This window comes from Heterocephalus glaber, unplaced genomic scaffold, assembly GCF_053883595.1.
Source record: "Heterocephalus glaber isolate CG9 unplaced genomic scaffold, H.glaber_assembly_v1.0 deba00001460, whole genome shotgun sequence".
Taxonomy (NCBI): Eukaryota; Metazoa; Chordata; class Mammalia; order Rodentia; family Bathyergidae; genus Heterocephalus; species Heterocephalus glaber.
Window position 1 is genome coordinate 4,923,056 of NW_028258307.1, and position 25,284 is coordinate 4,948,339.

The window sequence follows — 25,284 nt, forward strand, 5'->3', positions numbered from 1 at the left end:
GCAGGTGGTGGCACCACTAAACTAAATCCCCGGCCCTCTCTGGGTTTTTCTGCTCACACACTCGTAAATCGTTTAGCACACTCTTCTTGCCTCTGAATTTCACATGAATTGGTAGTTGGACCTGGAATCTTAATCAGTGTGGAATTTTATTTTATTTTATGTTTTCGGGCAAGATATTTTTACAGGTGGTCGTGTTTTCTTCCACCAGGAATCAGATAATGTCTCGATGTCTTTCTTTTTGTGATGTTAGTAGTTGTTGATGATTTATGCCTGGACTCATTACTTATTATGGCTTTCTTCATTACCTGTTAATGGGAATATATCTATAGAGAGAAACTTGTCTTCATCTACTATTTGGTTATTCTGAAAAACAGTGTGGGTTGGGAAGAAAAATGCTTAATATTGTTTACTAAATAATTTTCAAAATAATGAGTTGGGAAATCAGACTATTTCCTCTTCAAGATCCCAATTGAGCTATTGTGTTACAGACTCTGAGAAATCCCGAAGGAACTGCATGTGCTGATCTTTGTTGAAACCAATTTTCTCTAATGCACTTAACTATATATAATCCCCCCTGAATTTTTGCCCCACATCTATTAACTTGGGAACATGAAAGTCCTATGAAGCGTAATTTCAGAGATGTTGACAGGGTCCTTTCCTTTTGCTGATGGGAGAACCGGGCCCAGAGAGCTGAGGTGATCCGTGCAGGAGTCACAGAGTGAGCTCCTGGGAGTTCAGGGGGAGCAGAGGAGAAGGCAAGGTGGATGGGGAAGAGACCTGGGGTCAAGTCCTCAGCCATAGTTTTCTGACTCTGGGATCTTGGACAATATTCTAGTTTTTTGGTAAACCTCAGTTTTCTTATTTGTAAAATGGGCAATATAATACCCGAAATATGGAGTTATCACACGTGAGTGTGATACGGGGTGGTGGCCAGGTCTAGAGAAGAAACTGGAAGTCCAGGTATTGGAATGTGGACAAGATGGCACCAGACAGGTGCGAAATGGCTGAAATCTCAGAGACTTGGATCTGGATTTTCGTGCATCGGTGCTACATTAGAATCTGGGGCAGCAAATGCTGCTGTAGAAGGAGGAACAGGAGGACAGAGGCTGGGGACCAGTACGATGAGAAGGTGAGTCCGCGCTCGGCTCTGGCTCCTGGCCTGGGGCAGGGGGAGGTTGGCAGGGAGCAGTCAGGCCCAACAGTGGAGATCCCAGGGAGGGCGAATGCTGTTCATTTCCCTTTCTGTGTTGATAAAAAGTTGGGATGTTTTACAGAGTCTGAGTAGGGACTTATGCTTTCTTGCTTATACAGCGATTTGTACACATGTTCAGGTCCCGTGTCTTTTTTTTTTTTGGTACCAGGGTGTCGAACTCAGGTCTTTGCGCTTGCGCAGCAGGCGGCGAATCCACTGAGCTAAATCCCCGGCCCCTAGGTCCCGTGTCTTATAGGCTTTGGGAAACGAGAGGCTACCCTTCTGGGTGTTGGGCTATTTCAGGTGGAATCAGGCTGCTGCAATAGTAAAGCAAGCTAGCGTTCTGGTCCACTCAATGATTTCTCCTCTTTGAGAAGTTTGTGCCTCCCACACGCCATGCATTCTCTCAGGGTGGGCTCCTCTGCTAGATGCTCCTCTGGTTCCACGGTGCAGCCCTCTGTAAGCACTCAAGCAGACAGCGTGGAAGTTTCGTGTGTGTCACTCCCAGCCAGGCTGTGATACTTAGAGATGCTGAGAACCCAGCCTATGCTTCTCTGGGACCCCAGCCGCGGGGCAATGCTCTCAGACTCAGTGCTTAGAAGTGGGAGTCGAGGAGTGAATGAATAAACTACTTCCTGCTCTTCCGTGACAAGACCTTTACCTTCTCCTAATTTAACCCCTATTGATCATTGTTCTTTTTTCACAGACAGGTTCTTCATTGGTGTTTTACGGAGGAAGGGGAGGGGCCCAACTTTCATTAGAACATGGCAGAATTTGGTCTGATTGTCATCCATATGGCATCATCTAGGTGGCCCAGACAGATGAGTGTTCCAGAGCCCTCTATAGCTGTAGATATCAATGGCAGGGGCACATTCATTCATTACCCTTAGGGGCTGTAATTCTATCATTTATTTATTTATTTATTTGGTACTGGGGATCAAACTCAGGACCTTGTGCTTTCGAGGCAGACACTGAAACCACTGAGCTAAATCCCTGACCTCTATCATTTTTGAAATCAGCTCTGCATTGTTTGGAGTGAAATCTGATAAAAGGAGATGAGCTCCCCAATGGGAGGATAACATTTCACATCCATGAGAAAGTCCTGGGCAGCTCGAGTCAGAGGCAATGCCAAGGAGACCCTCCCAGAGTGTAGTGAGCAATGGCGATGGGAATGGAGTAAACACATGGCCTTTGATGGGGTAGAGTATTTGCTTAGGTTTGTAAAGGCCAGGGTGTTGATTTGAAAAAATTTTGATACTGAATCAAGCCAGAGCCCAGTTCAAATAACAAATGAGAGTAATAAATTCAGTTCTTCAAAACATGCTTGCTTTTCTGTGCTGGTCTCCATTCAGGCTCCCAGGTCGGCTCTCCTGCGGCTGTCTACTGGTAGCACCACAGGCCCCTCAGTGGCCTTTCCTGGCATTGTTCTGGATGTCATTGATGTTAAGCAAATGGGGAAGGAAATGTAATTCAGAACTCACAAAGCTAAGGGGAACTGATTTCAAGTTCATGACTTTCAAACCCATGGCTCAGTAATGAATGCGTTTTAATGACATAACTAGGTATGTGGGATGGAGTTACTGCTTTCGGATGTGTTCTTTCTGCATAATGGGAAAATGCTTTTTAATTGATGTTTTTGAAACTCACTTTACTGCACGAAGCAGCTCTTTCCCATCCATTTTTGGTTCAATACCTTCCTACACTGTAGTGGGAAAAGAATGTGTAAATAATGCCCTGGAAAAATTAGAAGTCTCATTAACTCTGAGTCTTTTTAATTCAGCAAGAATTTGTAAAACACTGTGTGTTCCAAGCAATGTATAAGGAGGTGGGAGTGGGAAGAGGAGCAAGACAACACCCATGAGTTAGAGTCACTTACAGTCTGAGAACAGAATTGACAAACACACACATGAATGTCAGAAAAAGATGCTAAAAGGAAAAGGAAAATACACAGCACCCTGGGAGCAGACTCCATCGAGCCAGTGACATTTTATTAAATCTTAAAAGGACAGACACAAGTTTGGCCTTGTGGTCAGACGGGGGTGGCTGCTCCCTGCTCCGTCCAGCTTGTCCTACCCACTTGCATCCAGGAGACTGAGAGACGCCCCCCGCCCCGCCCCGGCAGGCCCACCAGCAGCCAGCTTGGCTGTGAAGGCCCCTGTAACAACAGCCAACACCCCACCACCACCACCTCTGGCCTCTTGGCTGCGCAGCTACCTGGTTCTACACTACAGAGGCACAGGGGAACATAAAGGTCATTGTCCTGCATTGCAGAAGTGAACAACAGAGAGAGGGCCTCTCTCAGGCTCCCTGATGAACACTGAAGTCCACTGGAAAAGTGAAGAGAATCTCTGCAATAAAGGCACACCAGACCACCGTACATGGTAAGTTGGAGGGATCATCACCTCCCATTTGAACCTGGACTATTTTCAGGGGAAAGACAGCTGGAACCTGTAATAGAACCTTGAAGAGTTCAACCCTGCAGGAAGACAGGGAGCTCAATTTGGGACTTGCAACCAGAAATCTGCCTGAATCTCAAGGGTCTGTGACTGGCTTACTGAGACTCATAACTGACAGTAACAAACACTGACTTATAACTGACAGTACCAAAAACAAAAATGAGAAGACATTTCAGCAAGTCACAAACTCAGACTTTCACCCCACAAAAGGCAATTTCTAGGGAAAATGAGGTGGAAAAGTCTGATAATCAACCACCTGGACAACCTGAACTGATAGCACAGGAAGTAACAAAACAAATGAATGAGGCTCTAGAAAAATTCAAAGCAGAAAAAAGTCTCCCAGATAACTACAGAGATGGGAGCAGAGTGAAAGACATAATTAGAGGCTCTAGAACATAAACAGATAAAAAAATAGATGAGCTCAGAAACATACTGGAAGCCATGAATGCCCAGCATAAGAAAGAAATGGAAACCATGATCGTCCAACATAAGAAAGAAATGGAATCCATGAAACAGATTCAAACAGATATTCAGGAGATTAAAAACTCCATTGAAAGCATGCATACCAGATTAAGGGTATCTGAAGACAGAATATCAGATATAGAAGACAGGATTGCAGTTAAGGACCATGAAAACAGAGATTTCTTAAAAATAGCAAGGGACCACAAGAAATCAATCCAGCAGCTGCTAGATGATGCAAGGAAGAATAACATAAGACTGACAGAAGAAAGTACAATTAATTGACATAAAAAACTCTTCACAGAAGTAATAGTAGAAAACTTCCCAGACCAAGGTGGAGAATTGGACATACAGATAAGTGAGGCATATAGAACTCCAAGTAGCCATGATCAAAAAAAAAATCTATGCTTAGACACATAATAATCAAGATTCCAGAAACTCAACAGAAAAACAAACTCCTAAAAGCAGTTAGAGAAAAGAAACAAATCACCTATAAAGGAAGCCCATTAGAATCATGGCAGATTTTTCAACAGAAACCCTCAAATCAAGGAGAGCCCGGAGTGAAGCCCTAAAAGAAAATAACTTCCAACCTAGACTGTTTTATCCTGCAAAATTGTCTTTCAAAATCGATGGGGAAATTAGATATTTTCACAACAAAGAACACCTGAGAAATTTCATAAATACCAAACCAGAACTCCAAACAATCCTAAGCAATATCCTAGAAAAAGAAAATGAAGACCACAACTCCATGAGGCCCAACAGAGGGAAGCCACCAGGCAAGGTAAGAAACTAAAGGTAAGAAACTAAAGGGAAAGGGAAAAAACAAAAAAACCCCCAAGAAATAAAAGAGCCAATAATAGTAAAACATCATGACAAGGATGAGTCAATATCTATCAATTATAACTATCAATGTTAATGGTGTCAATTCATCAATCAAAAGAAATAGACTGACAGACTGGATTAAGAAGCAAAATCCAACAATATGCTGTATACAGGAAACACACCTAACTCAAAAAGAAATACATAGACTGAAAGTAAAAGGATGGAAAACAGTTCTCCATGCCACAGGATCCCCCCCAAAAAAGCAGGGGTAGCAATCTTATTTGCAGACAAAGTAGATTTCAAACCAAAACTAATTAAGAGAGACAAAGATGGTCACTACATCCTGGCGAAGGGAACAGTCCAAGAGGAAGAGAGGACAATCATAAATATCTATGCATCAAATATGAATGCCTGGGCCGGGGATTTAGTTCAGTGGTTTTGCCACCTGCTGCGCAAGCGCAAGGACCCAAGTTCGATCCCCAGCACCAAAAAAAAAAAAAAAATGAATGCCCTCAACTATACAGAACAAATATTAATGGACATGAAAATCCAAATAAGCTCTAATACAATTGTAGAGGGGAATCTCAATACCCCAATTAGATAGATAATCTAGACAAAAAATTAACAATGAAATTCTAGAACTGAACCAAGCTATTGAACAAATGGACTTAATAGATGTTTACAGAGTGTTCCACCCCACAGAATCAGAATACACATTCTTTTCAGCTGCACATGGGTCATTCTCCAAAATAGACCATGTGCTAGTTCATAGGACATGTCTAAGTAAATGTAAAAGAATTGAAGTTACCCCCTGTATATTATCAGACCATAGTGCAATAAAATTGGAGATCAATGACATAAGAAACTGCAAAACTCCCATAAACACATGGAAATTAAATAACACCCTCTCGAACAACCAATGGGTCACAGAGGAAATTAAAGAAGAAATTAGACAGTTTCTACAAGTAAATGATAATGCCAATACAACATACAGGAATCTATGGGACACAATGAAAGCAGTTCTACACAGGAAATTCACTGCAGTCAATGCCCATATTAGGAAAACAGAACTCAAATAAATTACCTAATGCAGAACCTCAACTCCTAGAAAAAGAAGAGCATAACAAAACCAAAGCTTGTACAAGAGAGGAAATTATAAAGATCAGAGCAGAAATCAATGCAATAGAGACTAAGAGAATGATACAAAAAATTAATGAATCAAAGAGTTGGTTTTTTGAAAGAATAAATAAAATCGATAAACCCTTCCAACCTTATCAAAAAAAGGAAAGAAAAGGCTCAAATACATGCAATCAAGAATGATAAAGGTGAAGTCATAACAGATGAAGCAGAAATCCAAAGCATCATCAATACCTACTTTGAGAACCTGTACTTTAATAAAATGGAAAACACAGAAAAATGGACAGATTCCTAGATACAGACGAATTACCAAAGTTAAATGAAGAAGATATAGAAATTCTAAACACCCCAATTACAATGAGTGAAATTGAAAATGTAATAAAAAATTTACCAACAAAGAAAAGCCCAGATCCTGAAGGCTTCACTGCTGAATTCTACAAGACATTTAAAGAACTATCGCCATTACTCTTTAAACTCATCAAGGACAAAAAACCCAAACCAAACCAAAACAAAAAACTTTATGAGCTGGGGATTTAGCTCAGTGGTTCCACTGCCTGCCTTGCAAGCGCAAGGACCTGAGTTCAAAGCCTGGTACCAAAACCCCCAAAAAACAAAAAATAAAACTCATCAAGGAAATTGAAAGGGAAGCAAAGCTTCCAAATTCATTCCTGGAAGCAAGTATCACTTTGATTCCAAAACCAGGGAAAGACACAACCCAAAAAGAGAACTACAGGCCAATCTTCCTAATGAATATTGATGCAAAAATCCTCAACAAGGCTGGGGATTTAGCTCAATGGTTAAAGCACCTGCCTTGCAAGCACAAGGTCCCCAGTTCAATCCCCGGCACCAAAAAAAAAAAAAAAAAAACCGCAACAAGATATTGGCAAACAGAATACAGAAGGTCATCAAGTAGATCATACACCCTGACCAAGTCAGATTTATCCCAGGGATGCAGGGATGGTTTAACATTAGTAAATCAATAAATGTAATACACTATATTAACAGAGTCAAGGACAAAAACCATATGATCATCTCAACAGATGCAGAAAAGGCATTCAACAAAATCCAACACCCATTCATGATAAAAATCCTACAGAAAATTGGAATAGAAGGTCTTTATTTCAACTTGATAAGGCTATTTATGAAAAACCAACAGCCAACACCATATTAAATGGTCAAAAACTGAAAACTTCATGCTAAAATCAGGAACAAGACAAGGATGCCCACTATCACCACTCCTGTGTAATATTGTTCTTGAAACATTAGCTACAGCAATTAGAAAAGAGAAAGAAATAAAAGGAATAAAAATAGGAAAGGAAGAAGTTAAACTGTCATTATTTGCTGATGATATGATACTTTACATAGAAGACCCAAAATACTCTGCCAAAAGACTTCTAGACTTAATTGACAGATTCAGTAGAGTAGCTGGATATAAGGTCAACACTAAAAAAAACACAAACCCTTTTTATATACAAATAATAGACTCACTGAGAGAGAAATCAGGGAAACACTTCCTTTTACAATAGCATCCAAAAAAATGAAATATCCAGGAGTCAATCTAACAAGGGAAGCAAAAGACCTCTACACTGAAAACTATAGCACTCTGAAAAAGGAGATTGAGCAGGATATAAGAAAATGGAAAGACATCCCTTATTCCTGGATAGGAAGAAGCAAATATAGTGAAAAATGGCCATACTTCCAAAACTATTATATAGGTTTAATCCAATGCCAATTGAAATTACAACAATATATTTCACAGACTAGAGAAAACAATCCAAAAATTCATTTGGAACCAGAAGAGACCTAGAAGAGCAAAAGAAATTTTAGGCAACAAAGATATGGCTGGGGGTATTACAATCCCCACCTTGAAACTATACTACAAAGCTACTGTGATTAAAAACAGCATGGTACTGGCAAAGAAACAGACCCAAGGATCAGTGGAATAGATTAGAAGATGCAGAAACAACTACAGATATGCTTAGCCACCTCATCTTTGACAAAGGAGCCAACCACCATCATTGGAGGAAAGATAGACTATTTAATAAATGGTGTTGGAAAAACTGGATTTCAACCTGCCAAAGATTAAAACTAGACCCATATCTATCACCATACAGTAAACTAAGATAGAAGTGGATTAAAGATTTAAATATCAAGACAGAAACACTAAATTTGCCGGAAGATAAGTTAGAATTCTTGAAGACATTGGCATAGGAAAAGACTTTATGAACAAAATCTCAGTGGCACAGGAACTTTCACAAAGAATCAACAACTGGGGTCTCATCTTATTAAAAAATTTCTGCACTGCAAGAGAAACCACCAACAGAGCTAAGAGACAACCTACAATGTGGGAAAAAATTCTTAGCAGCTGCACCTCAGGCAAAGGTCTGCTATCTAGAATACATAAAGAACTGAAAAAAGTCAGATCCCCCAAATTCAAAGACCCAATTCAAAAAATGGGCATTTGGAATGAACAGACATTTCTCAGACAAAGAAGTAAAAGCAGCAAATAAATATACAAAAAAATGTTCAACATCACTGGTCATTCGAGAGATGCAGATGAAAACAACACTGAGATTCCACCTCACCCCAGAAAGAATGGTTGTTATAAAGAAATCATCCAATAACAAATGCTGGCAGGGGTGTGGGGAGAAAGGAACCCTGCTCCACTGCTGGTGGGAGTGTAGACTGGTGCAACCACTGTGGAAATCAGTATGGAGATACCTCAGAGAACTAGGACTGGAGGTCCCATTTGACCCTGCTATTCCTCTGCTGGGTATCTTCCCCAAAGAATTAAAAGAATCATACCACAGTGATATATGTGCACCTATGTTTATATCGGCACAGTTTGTAATAACTAAAGCTTGGAAACAGCCCAAGTGCCCACCAACTGGAGACTGGATAAAGAAGATGTGGTTTTTTTTAATAAAATGGAGTACTACCCATCCATAAAGAATGAGAAACTAGAGACATTTATAGCTAAATGGATGCATATTGAGGCCATCCTCTTAAGTGAAATAAATAGGATACACATGTGTAAATACCGAATCGTTTCTCTAGTGTGAGAAACTGAGAGTGTAATCAAGGATACACACGGATGAAATTGCCTAATAACATATTTCTTGGATTGTGTTTCCATCGCATGTCGTATGATTGTATCAAAATTTAAATTAGGCAGAAGTTTGGCTTATGTGGTGTATGCTAGCTAACTGGAGTTTTTTTTTCCCAGACCACTATTTGTTCAATATTGGTTTTGGGGATCTTTCTGAAACACATCACATCCTCTGTTGTCTTGTTGGTGCTTGAGGTTTTTTAAAATTTATATGGAAAAATGTTTAAGTGCTTTTCAATTTTGTTTTGCTTGAGTTCTACTGTATTTGAATATTATTGTAGTTTTTTTTCCCTTGCATTGTTTTTCTTTGAATGGTTTTAATTTCTGTATGTGTGTGTTTGATAATAAAGTTATTTTATTAAAAAATAAAGGACAGACACAATCGTAGTTGAGCTAGGATTGGAGTGGAATGGGTCATCTAAACGGACGACAGAATAAATTAAGACCTAGAAAACGCAGAGAATCATGGGGAAATGTTGCCTAAGCAGTCACCCTGATTGTGTGGGGGAAATAGAGCCACAGTCACTGAGAAGGAATAGGAAAGAATGGGTGCTTCTTACCAAGTGTGACTTCACACCTTTTGGTGTCCTACACAGATTGTTCTCATGACCTGATTCATACCAAGGTGCCTGAACACTGGAAGTCTTAACTAACCACTCTTCCTGCATGCATTTCCATCTTACAAGGAACAACTAAGACACGATGACTAGGGCTGAATGTGTTGCTCTCTGGTAGAGAGTTCATCTGGACAGCACGGATGAAACTCTGGCTTTGACCCTCAGCACTGCAAAAGCCAACAAAAAAAAAAAAAAAAAAAGGAAAAAAAGTTTAAAAAACCCACACAGTGATTTATTTAACTGTTTTCAATGAAATTTTGTGCTTTGAGTAAGGAACATACTTTTGACTAGGGAAAATTACTGGGGCCCCTGTGGTCACAGCAGAAAGGCAAACAGCTATGATGGTGTCGGTCTCAAGAGGTTGTCCATGGAGCCCTGAGGAGGTTAATGATTCTACATCCAGTCTTGGTATTCTCCGGTGAGTTTCGTTTCTTACTCATCCCTTTATTTATTTGCCACTTTCCGACTTTCATCCTGTCTCTTCTTCCTCTTAATGTAACTCTACCTGCATTTTTTTTTTTAGATTCAACACCATTGTACGTACACCATATGGCATGGTGTTATAATTTGGCAAAATCCAGTAATGTGAAATTGAATTCTCCTTTATAGCTCCCTTCCCTGCCTCTTCCTTCTGTTGCTAGTTAATCTACTTATGGTTCTGTGGGAGGCTCACACAGCTGGTAGCCTGTTGAAGGAGCCATAAAATGATGGAAGATGCTAATTTAGAAATAAACATAGATTCTGAAAAAATACCTGAGCCTAACTGTGTAAGGGAAATCCAGCAAAAGACCAGAAATACATCTTTCCACTATGATGGGGTCCTTTGGTATCAAAGCATGTCTATTATGCCATATGTCATATACCCAGTATCCCCAAGCCATGAAGTATCCACCAAAGAACATGCCAAAGGTAGCTGAAGTTTCTCATGTCGGGGATATAATTAACACTTTCCCGATTCTTAAAAATAAAGCATTGACTAGTCTCTTGCCTTCATTCTATGCCAAAGTATTATAGAGAGAATACAAGAACACCGTTCTTTTTATCTGCTTGTTTTATATCGCTGTGGTTGCTGGTGCTGGGGATTGAATCCAAGGCCTCATGCATGTTAGGCAAGCTCTCCACGACTGCGCTATAACCCCAGTCTGGTTTTGTTTTGTTCTTTAACAAAAACAAACTTACAGAAAAGGTGTAAGTACTGTACAAATAACTTGTTTTCTTGAACCATTTGAGAGTTAATCATTGACAAAATGTTCTATCACTCTCTTGATGCTTGTTGTGGGCTGAATTGTATCCTTCTAAAATTCGTTTGTTGAAATCCTACCTTCTGTACCTGTGAATGTGAGTGTGTGTGTAGCTTGGGTCTTTAAGGAGAGTGATGAAGTTAAAATAGAGCCGTGAGGTAGACCCTAATCCAGTGTGAGCAGTGTTCTTATAGGACCAGGAGGTCAGGACCCAGATACACAGAGGAAGATGAGGCGAAGACGCAGGGAGAAGATGGCTGTCTACGAGCTGAGGAGGAAAGCCTGGGGGCATCCAACCCGACAACACCTTGAACCCGGACTTGTAGACTCTGAAACTGTGAGCAAGGCAGTTTCTTTATTGAAGCCACTCAGTGTGTGGTACTTTGCTCCAGCACAGACTATACTTCAGCGGACATTTCCTACGAACAAGGACATTTCCCCAGATATCCAACAATGCAAGCATCCAAACCGGGAAATGAGTACTTTACCACCATTTAATCCTCAGATTTTGTTCAGGTCTCACCAGTTATCCCTATGTCGTCCTTTAGAGTAAAAAGATCTGAATCTAAATCATGCCTTACTCTGGGTTATTACGGCCCTTCAATCCAGAAGAGTTCCTCAGTCTTCCTTTGACTTCTGTGACTAACACTTGAAGGTCACAGGGCAGTTATGTCATGGAATGTCCCTCATTTTCATTTATTCCATTTAAGATTCTGGCTCTCCTCTGCAGTGGGAACGAGGCTACTTGATTTCCATTCTTTCCCTTTCCAAATGTCCACTTAAGTCACTTGATTAACGTATATATGCCAGATTTTTCCTCCATAAATGTTCTTGTGAGTATTTTTATTTAAAATTATTCATGTATTTCAACGTAGAGTCATAGCTTCCTGTTGTTAAATTAAATTTGGCCTAAAGCTAGCTCCCTTTGAATTCCTACCTAGTCAAATGTGACCTAACTTAGTATTTAAACAAACTGTAACCTATAAGAGTATATTCTCCTAACAAGTAGTTGAGTTTTGGCCAATCACAGCATGGAGCTTCAGCCAATCACAAGCTTCCACCTGATCAGACTATGTCCATATAAGGCCATTGTCTCTTTATACCATGACAAAGTAAGGCAAATGTGGAGCTGTAGCCAATAAGCTGTTTCTATAGCTAGCTTCCTTTTCTGTCTGTAAATGTTGCCTGCCCAGGATGCCACATGGTGCCCTCTGAATGTTCTGCTGGTGCCGAGTGGTGTCTAATTCATGCATCCTTCTTTGCTCAAATGAACCCTGCTAAATCGAATTTGTCTAAAGTGTGTTTTTGGAAGAAAAAACCACATTGTTAGCTGGGCATGGGGGTGAATGCCTATAATCCTAGCACTCTGGGAGGCTGAGGGAGGAGGATCTGAAGTCCAAGCCCAGCCTGGGCAATTTAGTGAGATCCTGTCTCAAAATAAAAGATAACACTGGGTGTGGTGGCACACACCTGTGACCCCAGCACTTGGGAGGCTGAGCCAGGAGGGTCGCCATGAATTTGGGGCCAGCCTGGGGTTCACAGTGAGTTCAGGCCAACCTGAAATATACAGTGAGACTCTATCTCAAAGAACCCAAAACAACAACAACAAACAAAGCAATCAAAATAAAAAGGAGTGGGGCTATTGCTCAGAGTAAAAGAGCTGGGTTCAAGCCTCAATACAAAAAAATAAAAACAGGGCTGGGGATTTAGCTCAGTGGTTTCGTCACCTACGGCACAAACGCAGGACCTGATTTCGATCCCCGGTACCAAAAAAAACCAAAACAAAACCCAAAACAACAACAACCCCACTGTTGTTATTTAATGGGTTATAACCTGCTAGGCAATATTATTTTATTATATTATATTTTATTTCTTGCTTTGGCTTTGTTTTTTTGAGACAAGGTCTCCTTGGCCTTGAACTCACTATGTAGTCCAGGCTGGCCCCAAACTTGCAATGATCCTCCTGCCTCAGCCTCTCAAGTGCTGGGAGGACAGGCGTGCGCCACTGGTTATCCTTGTTTTGGTTTCAATCTACGATGTCCCTGACTGCCTCATGTGTTCTGAGGTGGGGCTTTTTAAGGTGATTATATCACAGGGTGCTTTACTCATCAGTGGATTCATCCACTGTGCTGTTAGGAGGTGGCCACTGGCCGGGTGACCCTGAAGGGTACGTTCCTGCCCCATGCTCCTCTTTCTTTCTCCTCTCTGCTTCTTATCTGCCATGGGTTGAGAGCCTTTTTCTGTGCCACACCCCTCTACCATTCTGTTCTTGCCTTGGAGCCCCTGACCATGGAACGAACCCACGAGCCAAAATGAACCTCTCCTCCTTAGTTTGTGGGAGTCAGGTATTTTGGTGCAATGACAGGAAAGTGACTAAGACAACCCTCTTCTCCTTACTTCCTTACCAGGCTCTAACAGCTCCTGGCAAGAATCCTTCCTATTCACATGCCTCTTCCTTTGCTTAGGTTCTGGCACTGTGAAGTAATAACAAATATGTTTTGATCTTTATCTCCAGTTCCTGGCATGGACTTTCAAAAACCCTTGTAATTTTATGAGTGATGAGAAGTCCCTGTTGACAGTATCTGGCTTGAAAGATGAACTTCCACAGGAATCAACCAGAGGAGCCAATCATGTGACTGGAGAGGACTGGAGTGTTCAATCCATTCCCCTTACCCTCAAGCTCCAGGGAGGGGAGAAGGGCTGGAGACTGAGCCCAGTACCAATGGCCGGTGATTTTATCGATCATGCCCATATAATGGAACCTCCATACAAACTTTAAACTATGGGATTTGGGGAGCTTCTGGGCTGCTGACCATGTGGAGGTGTTGGGAGGGTGACATCCTTGGAGAGGACTTGGAAACTCTGCTTCTCTCCTCACATCTTCCTTGTGTATCTCTTCCCTGTGGCTCTTCCTGAGTTGTGTCCTTGTAATAAACTGGGAATAGTAAGCAAAATGCTTCCCTGAATTCTGTGAGTTGTTAGAGCAACTCAGTGAACCCAGGGAAAGGGTGGTAGGAGCTCTCAATTTATAGCCAAGTAGGGCTGGGGATCTAGTTCAGTGCCACTGTGCCTGCCTTGCAAAGTCATGAGTTCGATCTATGGTACCAAAAACAACAACAGCAACAACAAAAATTTATAGCCAAGCAGACAAAAGTATAGGTGTTCACCTATACTTATGATTGGCATCGAAGGTTGGGAGTCTTGCAGAATGAGTCCTTTAACTTATGGGATTTGAATGTAACTCCTGGAAAAAAAATCAGAAATGAAGGACACCCAGTTGGTGTCTGCAGAGAACTGGAGAATTTCTTGGTGTAGAAAAAATCTCCCAAGTGCTGAGTCTACATCAAAACAGTCTATTTGGCCCTCCTCTTTGATACCCTATGCCAGACAGCTCTCTACATGTGCTCTGTGTCTGGGCTCTTAGTTGAGCTTTGGTGCCCCTACCAGTTCACCAGCTTATCCTATCTACCTTATTCTGTTACACCCAATGGCTTTGGGAATGAATTACTTAGGACAGGAAGGGAATGGGAAAAGAAGAAAAGAAAAAAAATCACATATAAGCTCACTGTCATGGTTTGGATCTTAAATGTCCCCCACAGATCCCTAATGTTAAAGGCTTGGTTGCCATCCTATGGTGCTATTGGGAGGAGTTGGGACTTTAGGAGGTGGGGCCTATGGAAGGAAGTGAGGTGTTGGGATTGGGAACGTGCCCTTGCAGGGAATATTGGGATCTCCCAAACCCCTGTCCTTTCTGGGTACCATGACTGAGCTGCTCTACTCTACCATGCACTCTATCATAGTGTTCTGCTTACCACAGCCCCGAAACAACAGTACCAAATTACCATGGACTAGAATCTCTGAAACCATGAGTCAAAATAAACCTTTCCTTCTTATAACCAATTGTTCCAGGTATTTTATCACAGAGATGGAAATCTGACTAACACCCTCATTTACTTAAAGCAACTATTTTCATTTTAGTTTATTTCCAGTCTTGACATTGTTATATATGTATGCATATGTTTTTTTCTATAGTTATTATAGGGTAACACAGTGACTTTATATTTAAGGTTAGCACTGAATTTGATTCTTATTTTTCTATATAGCTTTAATGAAAATAGATGTTATTGGCCATAGAAAATATCCTAGTTTATTGATAAATTCCAACCCTTCCTGCCTGGAGAAGCTGTGACATCTCATAGCCCAAATCCACAGACATCCTAGTCCTGCTCAGACCCTGGCTGAGTACTGATCATGCAGCATTTCCTCTATTCCTCTCGGAGCATTCTAGGACCACAGTTCTGAGTCCTGATTTTGTGTTCTTGGAGCACAGTCTGCTCACTCTGTCTCTGACAGCCCCACTGAGGTGGGCTTGTTCCCTTTTTCCAGGGAGGATGAAGAAGGATAGACATGGGGCCAGGGATTTAGCTCAGTGGTTTCGCCGCCTGCTGCACAAGTGCAAGGACCTGAGTTTGATCCCTGGTACAAAAAAAAAAAAAAAAAAGAAGGATAGACATTGCTTTGGACGAGTTAAGTGGAAAGGAAGCATATTCCAGATCAAGCGGAATCTGAAAAGGACGTCTTCACTCTGTAGACATGAGGACTCTGATACTTGCTCTGTTGCATTAGAAACACCTCCTCTGTATTTAGGAGCCTGAAGATTTACAGTATGGTATTGTTTTAATGATTTCCTTAAACTCTTTTGATTTTACTTAAAAAAAGCAATATGTAAATAGAATAAAAATCATGTAGTATTACCACATTTTAAATTTAAAATGTCAACTCTGCCTACCCCTCTTTATTCTTGATTGTTTCTCTGAAGCAACCACTTTGTAATTGTTTTCCTAATGTACATCACCATATTTATAAATAATTTTTGTATAGGTTATCTTGGCTTCAGTTCTGAGTAAATGAGACAGAGTGAATGTTGTTATTTGATAAGAAGTAACAATTTTTATTCAAGATTTTAAGTAGCTTATGTACTTGAGACATTTTGGAGAAAAATAAATTTGAAGCTGTACTTCCAAAAGTAATGCCTTAAATCACACCCCATAGTAGCCTCATCAGGGAATTGTGGCTATTGATCCCTAAACCACACTACCAAGTTCATTCTTAGAAGGAGGCTAGCCAGAGGCATCTCATTGTGTTTATACGGAAGTCTTATCAAGGCTGAATGTCTGTGTAGACAGACATGCAAACCATAAATCATATGGCATAGTTGCCTGCAGCCTTCCTTCTGTCACCACCTTGACAACCCTTCACCTTTGTCCTTTCCTTGCTCACCTTTTCCAAGTGTGTGAGTGTGCATGTTTACGGAAAGAACCTAGCTGTGAGCTGAAATGTGAAAAACAAGCATGTTACTTTTTCACAAAGAGCTTTAAAAACAAAAGTATGATTTACACCTTGTCAATTTTTCCATTATAGCCCTTAGCATACTGCATTAATCATTGTCATTTGAAATCACTGGTCAGATAATTCCCATATCCTTGTTATGTCTAAGTTTGATTCTGATGCTCATTCTGTCTCTCCAAACTACTTAATCTTTTCTCCTTTTTTCTTTTACCTTTTAGTCTGCCTTGTAATTCTATGTTGAACACTGGACACATGGTAGTGGGTAAAAGCAACTGTTGCCAATAGGACTTTAGTAATGCTGTGGTAAGGTTAGGGGGAGAAGAAGTGTTCTATGGTCCTGTAATTAGGCCTCGGTTTTGTATTCAGCCTATGCCACTGGACTGAGAACTTAACACCTGATTCTGATACCACTACCCAGAATTTGGTGGGACAGAATGGCTGGAAAGGGGTAGAGTTAGATATTTCCCTTGACCCTGATTATACCCCAGTGGGTTAGACTATGGTAAAGTAGTTTCTTTTGAGGGAAGACTTTGTTAAAAGTTAAGTACTCAGGCATATAGTGAGTCCTCCATAGCTGTGGACTCCACATCTGTGGATTCAACCAACCATGGATCAAAAATAGTTTTAAAATAATGTTTATACAGAACATATGCAGATTTTTTTCTAGTCATCATTCCCTAATCAAGCAGTGCAGCCACAATATTGATTATTCCCAAAGCAGGCTGTAAGTAGTGCAAGCTGTAAAGAGTTAACCCCACAATTGGCTTGTTTTTTTTTTTTTTTTTGGTACCGGGGATCAAACTCGGGACCTTGCACTTGTGAGGCAGGTGCCGGAACCACTGAGCTAAATCCCTGGCCAACAATTGGCTTGTTTTGAGAAGCAAGTCTAGCCAAATTCTATGTGTTGAGGTCAGAGTAGCTTGCACCCAAATTCTGTTCCCACAATTAAAACTTTCTTAACTAGAAGGACAGTGTTCTAATTACAACCATATATTTTGTCTATTCTGTTCCTAATTCAAGAATGCTTTGTTTTGTCCTTTATGAGCCTTACTTACATTAATTTCCATAGAAACTCACATGTAGTTCCACTCTCGCAAGTAGCTTGCCTTTACCTCAGTTTGATTACTAGTGAATATGAGTGGCTTGAATGGACCAGTGCCTTTTGATAAAGAGGTTTGGCTGTCCTGGGTCCCTGTTTATTGTCTCTCTTAGTTCTGTCTTTTAGTTTGTTTCTCAGGCTTGCATTGTACACTTACCAGGAGAATGGCACCTACTGCAGAGGTTTCTGATAATGTTTCAGAGGTCTCCTGTAAATTTTGTGTGGCATTTACATTGTATTAGGTATGATGAGTGATCTAGAGATGATTTACAGTATGCATGAGGTTATGTGTAGGTTCTGTGCAAATATTATGCCCTTTTATAGAATGGAATTGAACATCCATTAATATCTGCTGGGGATCCTAGCAGCAACCTCCTCTAGTGGTGAGGGACCACTCTGATTCCTTTTCCCCTAGTGGAAGCATGAGGGGAATTTTTCCCTCCTCTCTTCATTGTGAGACCCTAGTAGAGCTCCCAGAGATAAAGCTTACAAAAATGTGGTACAACCCCCTAAGACTGGTCTCCTCCCTAGAGTTTTCAACTCTCAGACTTGTTCATTCTGAGACTTAAGAAGTGTGCCCATTACACTTAAGATTTTTGTATTCTGGCCCTTGTTCCTACAGGGGTTTCTGCAGTGGTAATTTGAGAGTCTCTGTATCTGGCAAGAAGTTTGACTGTGACCTCAGTTCTCTGAGGGACCAAAAGGAGTTGTTGATTTTCAGTTTGTTCAGCTTTTTACTTGTTAGTGATGACTTCTAAGCTCTTTCCATGCTAGACTGGAAACTGGAATCTCCCCCTAAGGGGTTTGAATATTTAAAAATATTTATCCGCCAGATGATGACCAATCAAGCCAAATAAGCCCCCATTCACCCTGGTGGCTGTATTTCATAGCATTTGCATTCCTCATTTGAGACTGTCTGAAAGATGAGCAATGACATGGGCTTTGGAATCTGTCAGGAACCTTATGTGACTGATGCCCACCTATGTGACCTTGGATGTGTTGCTTAATTTCTCTGAGCCTCAGTTTTCTAATATATAAAATGGATATTGGATTAACTTCCATATAGAATTAATATGTTACCAGGTTTTGGGGTATTGGCGTCACCTTTAGAAATGGTTTCTAGGTTCTTTCTGTTGTGAACAAAGAATCAGTCAAGACAAATGGTAGCAATGTTTTATATTTATTAAAGGTGGGGGGAAAAACAGGTTCTGCAGAGTAAATTTGGGCCAAGTAAAAGTAGGAAATAAGTATTCTACAGGATAAGAGCCAGCTACGTTGAGGAAACACAGTAGCAGAGAGCTCAGTGGCTACTATCCTTTCTGTATCTTCCACTCCTCAGGCTGACGTCAGGTCTAGTCTGTCCTATCCAAAATTGCTTGAGTTCTCAAGAGAAGTCCATGTGCAGGGCTTTGGGAACTGCTCTCCCCATGTGTCCTGGGATTTCATAATTAACAGTTCACACCTACTTTTCCAGCCAGTTTTGCTACATCCTAGTCTCCTCCCTTAGTTATTGCTATTCAGGCTGGGGATTTAGCTCAGTGGTTCTGCTGCCTGCTGCGCAAGCGCAAGGACCCAAGTTCGATCCCTGGTACAAAAAAACACAAGCCCCCCCCAAAAAACCCAAAAAACCAAATAATTACTGATGTTCTTTCTATGCCTAATGTATGTGTGTGTTTTTTTTTTTTTTTTTTGGTACCGGAGATCGAACTCGGGACCTTGTGCTTGCGAGGCAGGCGCCAGAACCACTGAGCTAAATCCCCAGCCCAATGTCTAATGTAAAGAATAGGAGAAAACTGCCTGCATACTGAGGCATCTCTTCTACTCTTCTATTTCCCTAAATTTCTTTTGTGCCCTAGTATTCTAGTACACTTCTAATAGCAACTGTTTTTGTTTATTGCCTCCTTTTTCTTCCATATTAGCCAATCAGTGTCATTTTCATCTCTGCATATGGATATAGCCTACAGGCCTATGCTGTAAAATCATGTTCTTAAATAAAGTGGGCATCAAGGCATCCCTAACATAGGCTTAGATCTTGTTAAAATTTGTAGCTTGGTGATTTCTGTTTCCAGTCCATTTTCTTTTCTAAATCACTGTAATATTTGAAATGCTCTATATGTTCCATCAGTATGAATTAAATATCATTAATTACCACTTGGATTTTTTTTTGCAAATAATATATTTTATTTCATCCCTGAAAACAAACAAACAAAACAAACCCAAAAATGTTTACATCTAATCAAGAGAGAACAATTATTCCAAAACTTCACCTGGTAATGGTATATAATTAATTTCTTCATTTAAAAGTACAGAGAAGACAAGTTTGGAAAGCTATCTTCATGAAATAATATTTTCTCATACTTATTTTAACAAAATATTATAATTCATGCTACTACTTAATGGTAGCATATTGTAATAATGAACAATATCTAAAACTAAATTCAATATAGTCTAAATCTAGAAGCTAGCTGCACTTGAGCAGTTATTATAGAGAATAAATACTATGAAATACAGGGAACCATGTAACAATCAGCTATGCTACATGGAAAATTTAAATAAAGTGTACTTTGTTCTATGCTAGAATTAACAAAGATTAAGTTTTCTTGTGTTGTATACAGTAACTGTTTTCCTGAAAAGGTGTCAATCTTCATAATTTAAATGTTCTTAATTATTTTAAGTGATCATTATATAAGATGAATATCTAATCCAAATTTTCATAAAGCAGGATACTCTTACATAACAAAGTAGTATGTTCTAAGCAATTTAAGCCGCACAAATACCTGTATTATATACGTCTGACTAAAGTCCTTGAGTCCCTGACTCTCCCACCAACATAACAAAAGCAAAAATTACCCAAACATGGAAATCATGTGCTTTTCCTGATGGCACAGACACTCAAGGAGTTAAGTTTTATTTTTGTTTTTTAAAGACAGTCTCACTAAGTCGCCTAGGTTGACCTTGAACTCTCAATTCTCCTGCCTTATCCTCCTGAGTAGCTGAGATTACAGGCATGTAACACTGCATCCAGCTAAGAGGTTAAACTTCTAAACTAACATTCATGCATGTGAAAAATCATGAATACAATTATATTTCCTTTCATCATAAAAATATTTTTATTTTTCAGAATATATGTAAGTAAGTTTTAAGTATGAGATTAGCGATATGACTTCAATGTCATTAAATTGCCCCCAATGTTTAGACTAGGTTACAGACAGTGGTTGCTACCATTTCAAGATTATACTCTTACAGATATAACTTTTAAAAATATACAACAACCTTCAGTTACTCTGAAGGACAGTGCAAATGAAGACATTCTTTGGGTCATGATTTCAAAACATTACTTTCAACATTATACTTCCTTTCTCTGTTCATAATCTGAATAACAAAATATAGTACTGGAAGAAAGCACATCTTCTAATAGCCTTAGTTGAACAGCTACATCTACTGAGAACAAATGACAGAAGAATGATTCAGTAACAATATTCTCCACTTGTCTGAAAAAGTGTTATATACTTAAATAAATATTTTATGGAAACAAATCCATGTATTTTAGTGTTGTTGCTTCAGCTTGATCTCAAACACAAAATATTTACACAAAGATCACCTACCTGCTCACTACATCAGCCATGTTGCCTTAAGGATAAGGTACAATGTGGAAGAGACTTGCCTGGAAGCAAACTAGTAACACTTAAAATTTTATATACAGAATTAAGAGTTCCATGAATCCACCAAATTCCTTGAAACTATGTTGGGCTTTTATTGTAAAGTATTACTCTCTCCTAGCCAGCAATTGAAAGGCTTTTCTGCAATAGGATATACTCCATAGTGGATATAGCAGCACGAGGTGATCTTCAACTGCTATCTAATGCTTCCTGAGGCATTTATCCTTTTATTTGTGGTCACTGGCACCAAATTCCCATTAGTGCCATTGGTAGTGTTGGTGGCTGAGCCATTCACAACAATATAGTTGACTTTGTTCTCTAGCTTCACCAAGTGTTGCAAAATGTCATCCAAAAGGACAGCGATTGTTCTTTTCAGATCAGCATATCCTGCCACAGAAACACCATTCTCGATGTCCACTGTGTTCTTATTTTCCTCTGCAAGAGCTTTCACATATCTTTTGCTTAAATCTGGTATTTGACACTGCTTTGATGTCTTGGTTGCTGGAAAGTATAGTGGAGTAACATCACTCCCCAAATGAGTCCAAACACAGGCAATAATAAACTCGATTTCTGGGACATATTTTTTCTTGAGATTGTAAAAATCATTTCTGATGAAGTAAACAAACTTGATTGTAAAGCAGTAACTGGAGACAAGCTCCCAAACAAAACCTCTGAAGGAAAAAAGAAAAAACTTCTCTAATACATATTCTTCATCTTTGGCAAGGTTGCTCTACTCTTACATTAACTCCTGTACCAACTGGTTGTACACATCATACTGTCCCGTCAAGCGCTGGAGACTTGTTTCCTTGGTTGTGTCTGGTCCCTGTGGGCTTCTAGTTGCTGTGGCCATCGGCATGGGGCTCCCAAGCCCAAGCGGCCCAACCAAAGCAGAGGAGCGGGCGTCAGTGGTGTCTCGCCCTCAAGAAGCAGCCTTCGGGTCAGGATGGAGAAAGGCCGGGACTTGGGAGTCAGGATGAGCAGCATTTGGATTTTAATGACCATGTCAGTATTAAGGATGGAGCTGGGTTTCGTTATAGAAATTCCACAGCTTCTTTCCTCCAAGATTCAGTGAGGTACTTAGACTCTTTGCATTTCCTCATTAGGAAGATTCTAGGACACACCCAGATGAGTACATTCAATTTGTTTCTAACAACCTTTCCTTGACAGGTGAGCTAAAAGGTCAACTATTTATTAAGGTGGGTCAACAATGAGGTGAGGCCAGCTGAGTCATGGGCTGGGAGTCAGAGCACTTTGAAGTTGCTGATGGTTGGGTCCATGTAAGTGAGTTTTCTTTCTTCCTGTTGCTGTTTCCAAATTTATGAGGCTGAGGAGAGGGAGGAGATGAGAAGAAGGAGGAGAAAGGCAAGGAATGAGGAAGGGAGAGGACAAGTGGTAAGCAGGAATGTGAGACATGAAAGAAACTGGACTTTACTGAATGCCCTCGGTGTGCCAGGAACTGTCTTCTGCCCTTCACGTTATCCTCTCCTTTACACCTGACAGCCACCCTGAAGAGTGGCTATCGTTATCTCCAGTCCAGAGGACAGCAAGGATGCATCCCAGAGGGCAGGAAAATCACCCACAGTCCCTTAGGGAGGAAGTGGTGCAGCTGGGACTGGGGAGCAATCAGTAGTTTCCTCTTGAGTTCTGCCCCTTGCTGAGCCACACTGTGCTGTGCAGGACCTGCTGTGGGCCCTGCACTTCGAGAGGCACAAGGATGCAGCCATGAAGGTGCCCTTCCCATCTCTAGCAGAAGGAGCTCACAGGCTGGGCGGGGACCCGACATTGAAGTAGTCACCACACAGAGTCCGGGGTGCCTTGGGCACATCCAAAGGACCGTGGAGACTTGCAGCAGGAGGACTCAGGGCTGCCTGTGTAACCCAATGAATGGGAGAGGAACAAGCAGGTGGGGGGAGCAGTGTGTGCGAGCTCATGAGGGCAGCGAACAGCGTCTTCAGGCTGTTCTGTTGGAAAGTGAGACAGGAGGAGGGGCATTGTTACTGGGTTTGAGGGCACTGGAGTTTCCTTCTAGAGGTGGTTTCTAGGTTCTTTCTGTACTGAACAAAGAATTGGTCAAGACAAGAAAAGTTTGCGAGGTGTCACATTTATTAAAGGTATGAAGAAATGAAAAGAAACTTGCTTTACAGAGCAAGGGTGGGCCAAGTAAAAGTAGGGAAAGAAGTGCACTCTTAGGGGGAGCAGACCACTGTGACGGAGCTGGAGGGTGGCCATCTTTGTGTTTCCCACTCCTCGGGCCGACCTCAGGTCTAGGCCTCGCTGTCCAAAACCTGCTTGAGTTCTTGGAAGAAAAACTAAAGGTAGCACTTTCTGACTAGTCCCAAGTGCAGGGCTTTGGGAACAGTTCCACCCACGTGTCCTAGAACTTTGTAATTCATAGGTCACGTCCATTTCCTCAGCCATTTTGCCATGCCCTAATCTCCTGCCTCAGCATGGTGGCAGGAAGTAGAGAGAAAGAAGCAGGGAGCCAGGAACAAGCATACTTCCTTCCAGGTTCCACCCGCAGTGACCTGCCTGTTCTGACCATGCCCTGCCTCCTGACAGCATATTCAGTCATGCACTCATTAGTGGATGAATCCACTTCCATGATCCGATCATTTTCCAAAGTTCTACCCTGAACAAAATGAGACTTTTGGGGGACATTTTAGATCTAAACCATAGCAGTACTATTGGTATCCAAATGAGGGAATGAACAACTTCTATGAAAAGGGTCTGAGAAATTGATATCCTTAGGGAAGTGACAGAATTCAGAAACTCAAGGAAGCAGAAAGACCATGACTGAAAGGTAATATTCTGGAGGTTATTTGTGGTGCATGTGTTCTGATTTCAGCTCCTCTGGCTTTCTAGTATTGCACCGTTAGTATACTGTTTAAATTATTACATCTTTGTAATAAAATTTGTTTGTTTGCGTTTTGAGACAGGATCTCCTTATGCCATCCAGGCTGGCCTTGAACTCACTATGTAGGCCAGGCTGTCTCAAACTCTTAGCAATCCTCCTACCTCAAACTCCTGAGAGCTGGGTTACAGGTGTGCACCAACATGCCTGGTTATGATGAAATTTAATTTCTTGTGTTTCAATTTCAGCTTTGTTGTTCTTAGCCTGCCTACTCCCTAATTCTTGGCTATTTTTATTTAATAAAATCATTTCACTGTTATTCCAATTAGAAATTGCATTAAGTGTATACTTCAGTTGGAATATAATTGACACCCTTACCCTGGGATGTAGGTCAAGTTCCTAGGGGAGCAGTCTTAGAAGAAACTTTGTATCAGTAGATGTCTTAGGGAGAGACCTTGGGATTGACACCATGGGCATGAGGGAGAGAGGGTGAGCAGAGGGAATAGTTGGATTATAGTGAACTTGACCAGTGAGGCAGCCAATCCCTAAGGGTTTTCTTGAGAGGGAATAAAACTTTATAGTTGTCCTAAACCAAGGTAAGAGGACTAGGCCTTTGTAAAACATCCTCCTGCCATTGACTGACCAGTCAGTAGACGTGAACTTCAACCTGTCATTGGCTGACCAGTCATTAGACGTGAACCACAGAGGAGAGCCAGTGCTAAGCTTGGGAGAGGTGGCTTTCTCCAGGTAGGGGAGCTTCCCAGAGATGCGTCCACCAACAGCCACAAGCAGCTCAGGGAACACGCCCCTTAGTCTCTGAGTGGGAGATCTCAGCAGCCATCATCTCGTGCCCTGTACAGAGGTGGCAAACCTATACAGTGGTACTCGTGCCACAGTGGGCTATTTGTATCATTGAAAGCTCTAAAAGGTTCGCCATCACTGTGAGTCCATACCCATTTCCATCTTCCCGTTTGATCCTACAGTGTGTCTTCTCATTTATTCAATTTGATTCTTCCAAATATTTTCAAAGACTCAAATTGCTACAAAGCCATTATATTCTTTTCATATAATGCTCAGCATCCTGTTCATTACACTTCCTGTACAGGTCATTTTGTATCTTGTGTATGGCAACAAGACATTGTCCCACTATGCTTTCTAACTGATTATTCCTTGTGTATCAAAATAATATGTATAGGTTACAATACTTACTTGTTTATTTATATTTTCTCAGCTTTATCGAGGTATAATTGACATACAATAAACTTCCATGTTAACAGTGCCCACTGAGATGAG

The 25,284-nt window shown here is 40.8% G+C and overlaps 1 pseudogene; it reads right to left on the reverse strand.

Moving 5' to 3' along the window:
- Positions 1 to 21,091: 21,091 nt before the first annotated feature.
- Positions 21,092 to 21,826, reverse strand: LOC147826878 (coiled-coil domain-containing protein 126 pseudogene; annotated as a pseudogene).
- Between the last annotated feature and the right edge of the window lie 3,458 nt (positions 21,827 to 25,284).